This window comes from Chinchilla lanigera, unplaced genomic scaffold (assembly GCF_000276665.1).
Source record: "Chinchilla lanigera isolate Chin_1 unplaced genomic scaffold, ChiLan1.0 scaffold00113, whole genome shotgun sequence".
Classification (NCBI taxonomy): domain Eukaryota; kingdom Metazoa; phylum Chordata; class Mammalia; order Rodentia; family Chinchillidae; genus Chinchilla; species Chinchilla lanigera.
In genome coordinates, this window is record NW_004955514.1 from 4,927,619 (window position 1) to 4,940,685 (window position 13,067).

Sequence of the window (13,067 nt, forward strand, 5' to 3'; positions counted from 1 at the left end):
CCCCGCCGCCGCCGCCCAGCGCAGGCCGAGCTCCCCGGGCGCACTCGCCGGCTCCGGGTCCGGCGCTGCTCCCCAGAGAACTTGCTAATAAGGCGAGGCCAGCGCGGCGGCGGCCAATCAGCGCGCGAGGGGGCGGGCCCAGAGCGCTCGATTGGGTCGCGCTCTTGGGGACTAGCCCCGAGGCGCGCTGGGCCTGGGGGAGCGCGGGGCTGGGGCGGCCTGGGGGCGCAGAGTAGGGGAGGGGGTGCCCTGAGACTCCGCTCCGCGCTAGGGCCCGGCGGCCTCGGCCGGCCCGGTCCCCGTGCATCTCCCTCTTCCTGGTTCCTGGGGGACTTAATCCTGTCCCTTCTGTCACCCCCTTCCTCCCCTTCTCTTCGGCCCCTGCCCCGTCCTCCCTTTCTCCTTCACTTTTATTTCTCTCCGTCACCGTGTCTCTCCCGGTCTTCTTCAGTCTTGCTTTTTCTCTCTGCTACGTTCTCCACGATTTGCACCCCTTTCCATGGTGCTCATTTCTTACAACTTTCTTTTCTCGGTTAAAAAAAAAAAAAGAAAAAAAAGAAAAAAAAAGCGCACGGTTATCTATCCTAATAGAAAGACATAATAATACACTTTTTTACAACTCGCAATTTTGTTCTTGTTTCGGTCTTCACAATTTTTCCCAGCAGTGGGCCTTTGTGTCTGCCCAGGAGTGGGATTAAAGTTTGCCGGAGGAAGCCGGGCTGCTGTCGGTTCCGTGGGTGCAGGGAGAGCTAACAGCGTTGCGATCTAGTATTGATTTACAGGACCTGTCTTTAACCCCCACGCTGTCTCCCCAACTTTTCTGGGGAGCGTCACGCCTCTACCAGCGACCGGCTGGGAAAGGAGCAACCGGATCCTTTTGATAGAGCATTTACTGAAATAAAATCAATAGAAACGTCAACAAAATACAGATTTGGCCTTACGGTGACCTCAGACGAGGCGTCCGAGGAAACAACAATACGCTCGGATCTCGGGGCCGCTAGTCGCCCGGGGGAGAGGAGCATTGGTGGGGGGCAGGCGAGCGGGGATGGCTCTTGGGAGTGGATCCTACGGTTCGGCTTGGGAACTTTTGCCAGTTTCGAAGGAAACGTGATTTTATTTTTGCTGTTGAAAAAGGAAAAAGGAGTTGGAGTCGGGCAGACGTAAGAAACCTGCACACTCGGGTCGGGTCCTGGCTCTTTCTGTGCCTCGTCCTTTATGGTCTCTAATCCCGGCCCAGGCCGGCGGCTCCCGGGGCGCTGGCGAGGTGATTGGCGGCTCACCGGTCCGGCCCTTGAGGGCCTCAGGGTTCTAATCTCCAGGAAACACAAGGGGCTGCCGTGGCCGTTTAGGGGTAATTATCCAAGCGCGCAGGGACAGCGAATTCCCTCGCCTTTTAACTGGGCGCAATAAAAGCTGTAGATTAGGGACGTCCAGATTAAGGAAAATGAATTACTGGACCAGGAACTTTATTACCCGGACGGCGTCCGGGGTCTGGCGGGAGGGGTCGGGCTGCGGACGCCAGGCCCCTAGCTGTGTGGAGGCCTCGGGGCGGGTTCGCGCGTACTCGCATCTGTGAGATTTACACCGCCTCTCCTGGTTTCTTGCGATCGATCGGAGGGGACTGCCGCTTGGGCGCTGGGCAGGGTTTGGGGCCTCTGGCGCGCGTCTGCCGCGTTGGACACGCGGTACCCTGGGGCCCCCCGAAGTTTACCCGGGGATACCCAGGCAGAAGGCTGTGCCGCTTCATGTTAACGCCAAGCGTGGTGCAGCTCAGGGAGACTGTAGGCGGAACACCCCGTTCGCAGCTCAGCGGGGACTACGAACTTCTCTCCCTCGCAGTTCTAATTAAACTGTGGCCGGAATAACTGCGCCAGCCCCTCAGCCAGAAGCTCACTTTGCACTCTGCCGGGTGAAAGGCGAGGAGGAAGCAGGCCCTGGGGCTTTTAAGTGGCAATATTTTAAAAGCGACTAGTGTGTCTTTCGGTCGGGGCTTAGCTTTGCTCGCCGTTGTCCTGCAACTCAAAATGTTTGGCTCCCAGCTCACTTTGAGGAGCTGATGAAATTAAGAACTTTCTCTCCGCAAAAGTGCGCATCGGCCAAGCTACATCCCTGACACTGTGCGGACAAGTTCTGGGGGGCTCTGGACCTTTTTGGAGTCCGCCAGTGTTTAGGGTCTAGGGTGGGGGCTCGAACCCTGTGGAGCCGCGCAGCACGGAGGGATCTCTGGCAAAACTCACAGCGGTCGCGGGCGACCGGAGCGGGCCGGGGCCGGGCGGCCTGAGAAGGGCCGCATCGCTAATTGCGGGGATAAACAATCTGTCACGATCCCTCAGCGCGCCTAATAGGCAGACGAGGATGTTGGTTTTAGGCGCCAGCGGCGGCCGGATCAAAGGCTGCAGCCGGCGCAGAGGCCCTTGAAGTCGCGCCCTCGCCTCCAGGGAGCAAACTGCCTGCGCCCCCTGTCCCCGAGCTGCTTCCCGAGCCCGTCCTGGAACCCCGCCGCATCCGCATCCTTCGGGGTGCCAGCGTCACGGTGGAGAGGACGCGTGTGCCCAGCGCAGGGCTCAGCCTGGAGCGCGTGTCCAAGGGCTCGGAGGTCCGGCCGGGCCTCGCCCCTGGGCTACTGCGGGAGGCCCGGAGAAGGGAGCTGGAAGAAAGAAATAAAGTGCTTTTCTCCTGGTGCCTGTGGCTTTTTCCCGTGGGAGCACCGCACGCGTTGGGGAGCAGTGAGAGGGCGCATCTCTGACTTGGTTTTCTCCGGGCCTTTACCGATTTCCGGGCTGCTGGGCTCAGGAGCTGCAGGGCGGGGGGCTGCGCCTGTTATCTCGCCGCCAGCACCAACCCGGGCGCTTCTGCCCCGCGGTTCCCGGCGCGGCCACTACAGCCGGATCGCGGTTGTAATTCATGCCTGGCAAGCACAGGGCTGGCCCGCGGCAGATAAAGCTCAGCCCTGGCGCTCCCGCATCCTCGCCGGCCCCCTCCCTTCCCCTGTCTCCCTCGTCCTAAAGCACTGCCGCCCCCAACAAAGCGCTCTGCACCTCGCATCCTAAGCACAGCTTCTCCTGCAACCACTTTCTGGGCAACTCAACTCCTGCTGCGTTTTTTTCCCTCCCCACCTCCAGCTCTCGTTTTAAGGCTGTGTGCCACAGCCGGAGCAGGGCGGTGTGCTTTCTAGACATTTGTCCCTCTTTGACAAAAATTAACTTTTAGAACGACCTCGTCTTAAGAACTGCTCGCTCTTTGAGCGCTGCCCCAGGACCGCAGCCTCTACTGGCTGGCCTGTCGCTTCAGCATTCGTTGTCAACTCCCTTGGGTTTTTGTTTACGTCTCCCTCCCCTTTTCCAATGCATTTTGTGGCCTGGGCCCAGGAATCCCTTGTGCATTTTTTAAAATGTGCAGCTCAGTGGGATCCCCCGGCAATTAGGAGCCCCAAACAATCCTCTTTAATAGAATGAATGTGCTATGAAAACCGATTACCCGGAACGATTTATTTTGGTGGGAATTCACCAATCACCAGGAGGGCAGCAGAGAGGGCCGAGAAGAGGTATTCTGTGTCGGGGTGGGAGTGGGGGGTTGAGAGAGACAGAAAGCGTTGTCCTGGGATCTGCTAACCTTCGAGGGCCCTCCCGACCCCGCCAGCTCATCGGTTGGCCTCTGTGGCCTAGGAGTGGAGGGACGGGAGTCAGGTTTGAGAAGCTGCCTGGGAGCCGCTCGCTCAGGGAGAATTTCACAGCTTTCCAGAGAAAGCCCCCTAAGACATGAGAAACCGAGCTACAGAAGATCAGCAGCACAGATCCCAAGCAAGGCGCGTTCTGCATCCCAGGACCTCAACAGGACTCTTCTGCCCCCTGAGAGCTTGGGAACCCATCCTTATTGCCACATCAAAATAACTTCTTCTGAAGTGTTTTCTCCTCTCGAATGCCTCCCCTAAGGGCCCCCGATGTGTGCCTCAGATCTGTGCGGTGGATTTTACCAGGCACCAAGGAGAAACAGACTGTGTGACACGGGGCTCGGGGCCCCTCCCTGCCCTCTCCCACCGGCTTCCTTGTGTCTTCAAATTCTGGAGGGGTCGGGGGGCGGCTAGGATCTGGGGAAGGGAGAGCCCCCGCCCCCAAATGGCCTAAATTAATGTGATCGCGACAAGAGGGTGCACTTGGGCAAGATGAAAGCAGAGGCCGTCCGGCTCCTCCTAGAGCTCTATAATTATAGATAATATATCCCATTTCAAAGCAATTAGACCAATCAGGCGTAACGAACCACTTTGCTGCTGAGGAATAACAAAGGCGCATGGTTATTTAAGCCTGGAGATGTGAGGCAGACCCCCAGGCTCCAGGGGCGACCGAGTGCCCCCCGTCCCGGCCCTGCCCAGCCGGCCGAGGGCTCACTTCCAGCCCGGCCTGGAGGGCAAGGCTCTGGAGGGGATGGGGGGAGAGAGCTGGGAGTCAGACCTCTCATGCGGGTTTCACAAACCTCATTGAATACTCCAAACTCTGAGGAATAGGTATTATTATCCCTCCGGGCCCCAGGTGAAAGAACAGAATCAGAGAGGCTAGGCGTCTTGCTCAGGCTCACACGGTGCGCAGAGATCTGGCCACACAGAGCTCTGGATGCTGGTAAGTCTATACCACCGAGACCCACTTTTTAATCCACTTTTTCCACTCCCAGGATCGGCCTCTCTCTAGGTGTTTCCAAAACACCAAGTGCACTGAAGTGCCGCAGATGTTTGCAGTGTTGGGACTGCCTCCCCGTCTGCCCCCAATCCAGGAAATGGGTCTTTGGTCCAGCACTTTCACCCTCTCTCCTGCTCCGCCTCCCCTGCCCCCAGAGTCCTGGCCGGATCCCAGCTCAACAGAGGGGAACTTGGGCCCCAACTGCCAAGGGCCAAAGCTTCCGGGGCTCCACGTGTGCGCCCTGAGGAGTGCTGAGACGACGTGAAAGCGATGGGGAGATGGAGGTCAAGCAGCCCAATGGAGGCGCCCGGAGAGAGGCATCCAGGCGGAGAACCGGAGTGCGGTGCTGGGTGCTTAGTGAGCCCAAGCTGGCTGGGCAGGCTGAGACCGGCAGAGCAGGGGCTGCAAAGCGGGGATGGGGGCGCTGGAGAGCACGTCTACCATCCGCTAGGGCGGCCGGGGTGTCCCTCACCTGCGGGAGAAAAAAGGGGCAGGATGGGGCCAGGGTGGAGGCGGGGCCTGGGGCCCTCCTCCTCTGCTTGCCACACGCTGTCTCCCCAGCTGTGAGCCCCTCTCCGGGCATTTCCGTCTCTGTGTCTCAGGTCTTCTCCGTGCTGTGCTCTCCGCAGCGTTCTGTCCCGGGTCGCCATTTCCCTTGGCTTCTCTGCCTTTCAGTCACTTTCTCTGCTTCTCTCTGTCTCTAGGCTGTCTCTGCCCTCCTCCACCCAGCAGGGATTCAGTACGAACCGCTGCCCAGGACTGTGCCACCAGGTGAATTTCCTCCAGGGCAATGGCACCTTGGGGAGCAGCCGAAGGTGTTCCTCCCCCATGCCACCCCTGCCCAGGGCTTCCAGCCGGTAATTTCAACTCTAAGCCTCAGTTTCCCAGTCTGGACCAGGGGCTGCACCACGGACCTTCCCTAAAGGGTCGTGATGAAGACCCAAGAAAGCCTGACAAAGACCTCAGTCAGCCTGGCAAATTGAGGAGGTGATGTTTTAGAGTCCCCCACTGTCCCAGGACCCCAGGATAGATACAGCTGGAATGGAGCATCCAGGAGGGGTAGGGGGCCAGAGTCTCCTGGGACAGTGGCCACTTTGAAATAGGGTGACACCCAGGCTAAGGACAGCACAGTTAAAACAACCCCAGCCACTCCCTTCTAGGAACTCACTCCCCCCTTACGGGCTCCCAGAAGGACCACCCCTCCTGCAACAAGTGTCCATCCTCTCACACTGACCCTCCAGCTCCCCTGGGCAGATGAGACAGCAGCTTGGAAGTCTGCTGCATACAGTAAGCACTCAATCATTGCTTATGGAGAAAGGACAGAGCCCAGGGAGTTAGAAGTGGTCCAGACCTAGCTGGGATATGAAGGGACACAGGAGGAAGCCTAACACTGCTGAATCCTCCACAGGCTGGAGAGGGGGGCTCTAGCCCGATGAGAGCTAGAAATGTGGTACAAAGCCCAATTTCCATAAATAAGGAAACTGAGCCAGAACAGGAGTCACTTTCCAGGTCTCTGAGCTGGGAAGAACTGGTGTTAACACACCGGCTCCCCGGTCTGCTGCCCAGTGCTCATCCCCATCCTGAGAGAGGGCAAGAAATCTGCACAACCGGGGCCTCTCAACAGGGTCCCCTATGACCAATGATGGCCAGCCTTAGGACCCCTAGGTGGGCCACATCCGTGCGTGACCAGGGTGCAGAAGAGCGTCGTATTCTTACAGTTAGTTTAGTCGCACAGCAGTCCTGAGGTGGGCACCCTTGACCCAGGCCCCGCAGGCGGGCACGGGGACCCCAGGACTAGAACCCAGTGGCCTGGGCCGCTGCCCCTGCATCGGCACTATTGTCTCCGGGTCTCCGCATGGGGCGGGTGGGCACGGGGAGGGGAAGGCCACCGGCGTTTCTCTCCCTGGATTTGGTGCTGGGAATTGGAGGGCAGTGGAACTTCTTCCTTAATCCCTGGGGTCCGAAGCGCCAGGACGGGGCGGGACAAGACCCCCGCTAAACCCCGCCCCTCCGGAGCAGGCTCCTCCCGCCTCCGGGGCTTGGGCTGTGGCCTTGGCAGCGACTGCCCCGCCCTAATCTCCCGGAAGCTGCATCCCTGTGTGGGCGTGGGGGGGTAGAGGCCCCCTTCCTCCCCACCTCCCTCCCTGAAGCTGTGTGAGGAGGAGCTGCGTCCTAGGACGTGGGAAGACGTTGCTAATAACGGTCCGCACCGTTGAACTTTACCTTTGCCAAGCCTGCTTCTGCGCCCTGAACCTGTCTTAACTCATTTAACCTTGCCAGCAACTCTATTTTTACCCTTAGTTGACTCATGGGGTAACAAGTTTAATTGCTCACTCTAGCAAAAGCATACATAAAAGCGAAAGTGTTCTTATTATAGAGTCTCCATTTAGGGAGGCTGAGGCAGGATCATCACAAGTTCGAGTCCCTCCTGGGCAACTTAGCAACAGACACCCTGTCTCGAAACAAAGTATATGGAGAGGGTGGGGATGTAGCTGAGCGTAGGGAGCCCTTGGGTTTGATATCCAGTACTGGGGGTGCAGGCGGGTATTCCAGCACCGCAGGGGCGTTTCAGTGTGCATTGCTACGCGGAGGTGCCCTATTCCGGAAACCGTGGCCGAGAGGGGGTCCTAACGGGTGAGCACAGCTTCTGGGGCAGCTGAGGCCCTGACCCAGCACACCCGGCCCGCACTGGGCTGGGGGTGAAGGCAGAGAGCAGACTGGGGTCAAGGGCGAGGACAGCCCTTTGAGTGCTGATGCTCTGTTTCTTGAATGACATTTCTAAAAGCTGAAGCTGCCCCTTCTCTGTGGCTGGCCCTGCTGGGGTTCCGATCTCTTTTGAAAGTACCTGTGCGGCTCAGGAAGACTGTCTCCCTCCTGGGTGCCTCCTCTCTCGCCGGGGCACCCCTGAGGCTACCTGTTCCTAGCTGTGCATCCAGTGACAGGTTGGGGGTGCTAGGAGGGTGCCGGGGGGACTTTCATCCAGAGGTACTCATTTCTGGAGAGGGGGTCGCGGTCCAGGCAGCTCCCTCCCCATCTGTCCTGGCCCTCGGGAAAGAATAGGCCCCCACCCTCCTGGTTCTGGGGTGCCCCCCCCAAAGGGGACCCATCCCATCCCTGAGGAGACCCCTGTCTGATCAGATGGTGGGCCCCTGGCCAGGGACCAGTTCAGTGAAAGTAGATCCGGCCTTATCCGGCACAGGTGGTGGTCCCTGGGGTGGTCCGGCGCTGCCCCAAGGTCCCTGTCTGATCTTCCTGCTCAGACACACGTGTTTAAACAGACCCCCAGGGCCTTCAGTAACCCGAGCCAGCCTGGAGCAGCAGCCAGGTAGAGGAGGCGGTTCTGAGCTTCTGATGCGGTGAGGGAAGCAGAAGAGAGAAAGGGGGCAGGGAGCGGGGGAGAGCAGGATGAAACCTCACACAGTGGGTTCAAATCCCAGCTCCACCCCTTTGGATTTTGTGGCCTCCGACAAGTTACTGGCCCTCTGTGGGCTTCCATTACCATTGTGATGACAATGACACAAGTAAAAAAAACGCCCCTAAGGCTCTCAGGGGCAGTGGAGGGTCTGGCCTCCCAGCCACACAGCGCTGCGGGGCGGGCAAGGCTTTGTGCCAGACAGCTAGGGTCCAGATCCCCACCCAGCCTGTGGGCCCAAAGCCCCCGCTCAGATCCCAGGCAGGCTATCCCCTCTCCTTGCTACCCTTGAACCCCAACCCCGCTGGCCTCACCCAATCTGCACCCTGGGCTCTTTGCAGCTGCCAGAGAAGACACACACAACTGCCTCGGGGTGCCCGTCCTGGCCATTCCTGGGGCCTGATATCCGAAGTGAGGTTCGGTTTCCTTGTCTACCTGTCCCCCTCCAGGGGCCCTGTCAGCCCCCAAAGGGCAAGTGCTGCCTGTTACTATGTTTTGCATCTGCCCATCTAGCACCAGCACAGAGCAAAGCGCATAGCACACGCTTAGCAGACATTCTGGGTGACTAACGAATCCTTCACATCCTTGCTGTGGCCTTAGGAAAATTGCTGGCCTCCTCTGACTCGGTTCTGTCGTCTGTAATACGGGCCTGCTAAGCCTCCCGCCTTACCCTCCTGTGACAAACCAGAGAAGGCACCTGAAGTGCTTGGCCCAAGGAGGCTGCAGGAAATTTTGTTGTTGTCGTTTTGTTTTTTCCTGAGGACGGAGGACCATAAGCTTTCCAGAAGATTCCTTCCGAGGAAGAGTGATATATCAGGGGCAGCTTTGGGTCCGGATTTTTCTAGCACACCTGGAGGATAAAGCCAGTTCTAGCCAATGTGTCAACTAAGCCGTGCGGTGACTCTGATCTGGCCAGGAGCGGTGCCTGTCTTTTTAAAGCAGAAGGACAGGGCCCAGAGAGGTCAAGACACCTACCCAGAAGTCACACAGCTAAGGAGCTCCTCATTCCCAAGAGCTCTCTTGCCCTGCTGTTAATCCCTGCCCATGGCTGGCAGCTGTGGTTGATATGCTTGGACCCGTGCCCGGTGTGCCCTGAGGATGGCAGACCCCAAAGGGCAGCTCCCTGGCAGGACTGGGGTCTGGCCTTTTCCCTCTGGAGAGTGGCTGGATCTGGACAGGCAGAATGGGTGAGGCAGAGGCAAGGGAAGGCAAAGGCAGGGATGGGCAGGGTGGTGCTGGCTGCCCAGGGCCAGGGCTGGTGGCTGGAAAAAGGAGGGTATGGGCAGCTCTCGGCTCACGGCTCCCTTTCCCAGCAATAACAGTCATTACAGCCGCCCTCGCCTGCCCTGGAGGCCCTCATTACCTGGTGCTGACAGCCCTTCCAGAAAAAGCAAAACCGTGAGCGCCCACTCCCAGCGTGCACAGAGGGAGGGAGGCCCTACCTGCTCTCTCCTAGGGCCGGACCATTGGTGACCTATGGGGCTGTGTCTTGGGGCTTCTGTCTTTTTTTACTGAGTACTGGGGGTTGGCCCTAGGGCCTTTGCACTGATTTTCACCTCCCACACCTCTCTGATGCTTCATTCTGAGACAGCATCTTGCTGAGTCACTGAGTTGCCCAGGCTGGGCTCACCCTTGCGATCTTCCTGCCTCGGCCTTGCAGAGTGCTGGGATCACAGATGTGCACACCATGCCTGGCTTGGAGCTTGCATCTTGAAAGGTGCATTTGGAACGGGCTGCGACCATCCTTTGTACTTTACCTTCCTGCACATACAACAAGGCAGGTCCCTCGGGTGAAGCATTTCAGTTAACGTTCTCAATAACCCTCACGAGCCCATGGAACAACAAGCACAGGCTGTGTGTGGTCTGTGGCTCAGGGGACTGTTTGCTCTTCACCTGTGTGGCACATGGAGAGAATGAATGGGGCCATAACTACCTGCACCGTGCCTGTCAAGCACCTACTATGTGTAGGTTCTTTACGGTGTCCCCAGGTTCAATCTCTGCGCCAGCCTGGGCTTGCACTCCATCGGACAAACGGGGAAAACAGTGAGGGGGAGCAGTAATGGGCCCAAGGTCATTCAGGGTGCAGGGGCAGTCAGCAAAAGCTGTCTCTTCCTGGAGTAGTGGGGAGGGCGTGGGAAACCAAAGCAGAAGGAAAAGCCCCCAGGACTGGCCCTGCCCCTACAGGCCGGGACTAGAGCATTTGGACAGAACTGCCTTGGAGTTCAAGGGGCCGGGTCTCAGCCAGGGAGCCGACCAGGATGGAAGGGAGAGAGGAGACCACCGAGCCAGGAAAGGACAGGAGCGCGCATTAAGGGCACCCACGCTGCTGCGCATGAGCAGAGACTAGAGGGGCGGGGCCTGCAGAGGCGGCTCCTCCAAAGACCGGCTCCACCTTCTGCTGGACCCCAGGGCCGTGGTGGCGAACTCGCGGCTTCCCAGGGAGAACTTTTAAAAATCAGCGCTTGTAACAACGCAGCAGAATACATAATCCCATCAACTGTGACTGGGCATTTATTCTTCCAGTGCAAATGCGAGTTCCTGAGCAACTCCCGTGCGGCTATGACGGTGCCCGGCCTGGGAGAAGAGGTCAGGTGACTTGGCAAAGCTCGGAGAGCGGTGGGGTCCCCGCTGCGCATGCCCAGCCCTGACTCACGGGACTGTGAAGTGAAGCGGCCTTAGAAGAGGTCTTTGTTTCCTAGGGCAGCGGTGACAAAACGCCCCAAACTGGATGACTTCAAACAACAAAATTGGTTTTCCCTACAGTTCTAGAAGCCTGGACCTCTGGAGGTGCAGGATCTGAAGGGCCACACTCCCTCCTAGACTGTGGGGAAATCCTTGTCTTCCTTCTCTTGACGTGGGGCCATCTTGATATCCCACAGGTGTCCCCCTGTGTGTCCTGTCCAAGTGTCGCTCCTCCTCTAGTGTGACCCCCATCTTAATTTGAAGGCCTCCTGTAAAGGCGCCCCCTTTCCAAATAAGATCACCTTCCCAGGGACCAGGGGTCAGTATTCCGCAAAGCCTGTGGGGGCCGCAGTTAAATCTGCGACGGACATGTGTGTTCTCCCCTTCTACCTGTAGGAAAGTCTGTGCCGCTGGACACAGCAGGATGACACAGACACTCCCACCTCCTCTGGCAAAGCTCTTTCAAGTCAGAGCGTTAGCTAGCCTGGTATCACTATCCGAATCGCACAGAAGAGATCCCAGGGAAGTCTAGTTAGATCCCTAGCAATGCGCAGATCTGAAGCAGAAGCAATCAGAGTCCCACACCGACCCCCGTGAGTCCCTTGCCTGCTGGGGGGAGGATGGTCAGGCAGGGGTAAGGCTGGGCGGGGCAGCAGGACTGGCCCTGCTGGGCTGTCCAGACCCTGCTGACTCACAGGGCAAGCGTTAATGCCACTGCCTGGGTGCTGTCAGTTGCCTGGGAGCCGATTAAGATGTCACGGAAGATTACGATGTCAGGTGCAGGAATCACGCTCCAGGAGGAGTGACTGTTGCACTGGGAGGGAGGTTGCCCTAGCAACGGAGATGGGCTGCCCTTGCCGAGCAGCAGCACAGCCTGGTGGGAAGGGCTCTGCAGCTGAGTGATCTGGGTGAGAACCCTCTCTTTTCTGAGCTTCCTGAGTCCTCTACAAGATGGGGACTGATGGGATAGCTGAAGGAAATGCCAGCTTGTCTGCAAGCACTTGCTAAGTCAGCCTCAGGGGCTTCTCAACCCCGAGGCAGGCATGAGCTCTGGAGCAGAGGCTTAGGCACAGGCAGGCTCACCAGAGGTGGTGAGGATGCTTATGTGCAGGCTCAGGGGGCCGGGCAGACCCTGGGGCCAGCCTGCTCTGTGCCAGTCAGCAGGAAGGGCGCCCACTGCACCCACGTCTCCCGAGCTGCTCTGGCAGTGCTGTCCCAGCACGTGGCCCCTGCGCACTCCTTCGCTGCTTTCCTCACTCAGCCCTCACCCGTTTCTTTTTGGGGGGGTGTTTTTTCCGGTACCGGAAATCGAACTCACGACCTCGCGCTTGCCAGACAGACGCTGTGCCGCTGAGCTAAATCCCCAGCGCCCAACCCTGTTTATTAATCCCTAGATCCCAGAATCCTGTCAGGTGAGTTTTCAGATGAATGAAGTGACGAATGGAGGTGTGTTCTCCAATGCCTCCTCTACTCCTCAGAACAAAGTTCTCCCGTCTCTGAGGAAACAATACTCCTTCTCCGCACAGCTACCCTTCACACAGCCCTTCATTCTGATTCTCCTGTTTTCTCACGTCCTGAATTTCACTCATCTACCCACTCACTCACCCATCTACCCACCCACTTTTTCACGACCCCATCTACCCAGCTATCCATGCAGCCAGCCAGCCATCCCTTCAAACATCCGTCTATCCATCATTTTGCCCACCCAGTCATTCACTCCTCACCCCATCCATCCATCCAACCAACCATCCATTCATCCATCCACCCAGCACCGTATCACTTTGGTCGCCCACCCACACATCAACACCTCCTGTCAGTTTACCTATCCACGCACCCATCAGCAGACAGGCACGGGCATCGTGAGTTCATAGCATAGCTGAGGGACACACCCCGTGCTTGGTCTGAGGGGCCCTCGGGGTTGTCGCACTGGGAGCCTGGGCCTAAGAAATTCTCCCTCAGTCTTGCAGGGGTGAGAGCACTCTCATATGTGTGCTGTCCAGGAGCACGTGCAGGCTGACCTGGAGAAGGACAGGCAGGAGGCCACCGAGGAAGGAGAAAGGATGCTCTGGGAGACAGGGAAGGCTCTTGGGAAAACAGAGGACAGAGGACTCTTCCACCACGCCCACCATAGGCTGTGTCTCCCACACTTCGCAGAGCCCCATGTAAGCACAGGGAGGTTAAGGTGCTTCCTCTGGGTCACCAAGCTACTAAGTGGTAGAACTGATTTGAGAAGTTCCAGTGTCATTGCCTCAAAAAAAGCCCTCCTGGGTGGCTTCTGAATGTTGCACTCAGCTTGTCCCAGA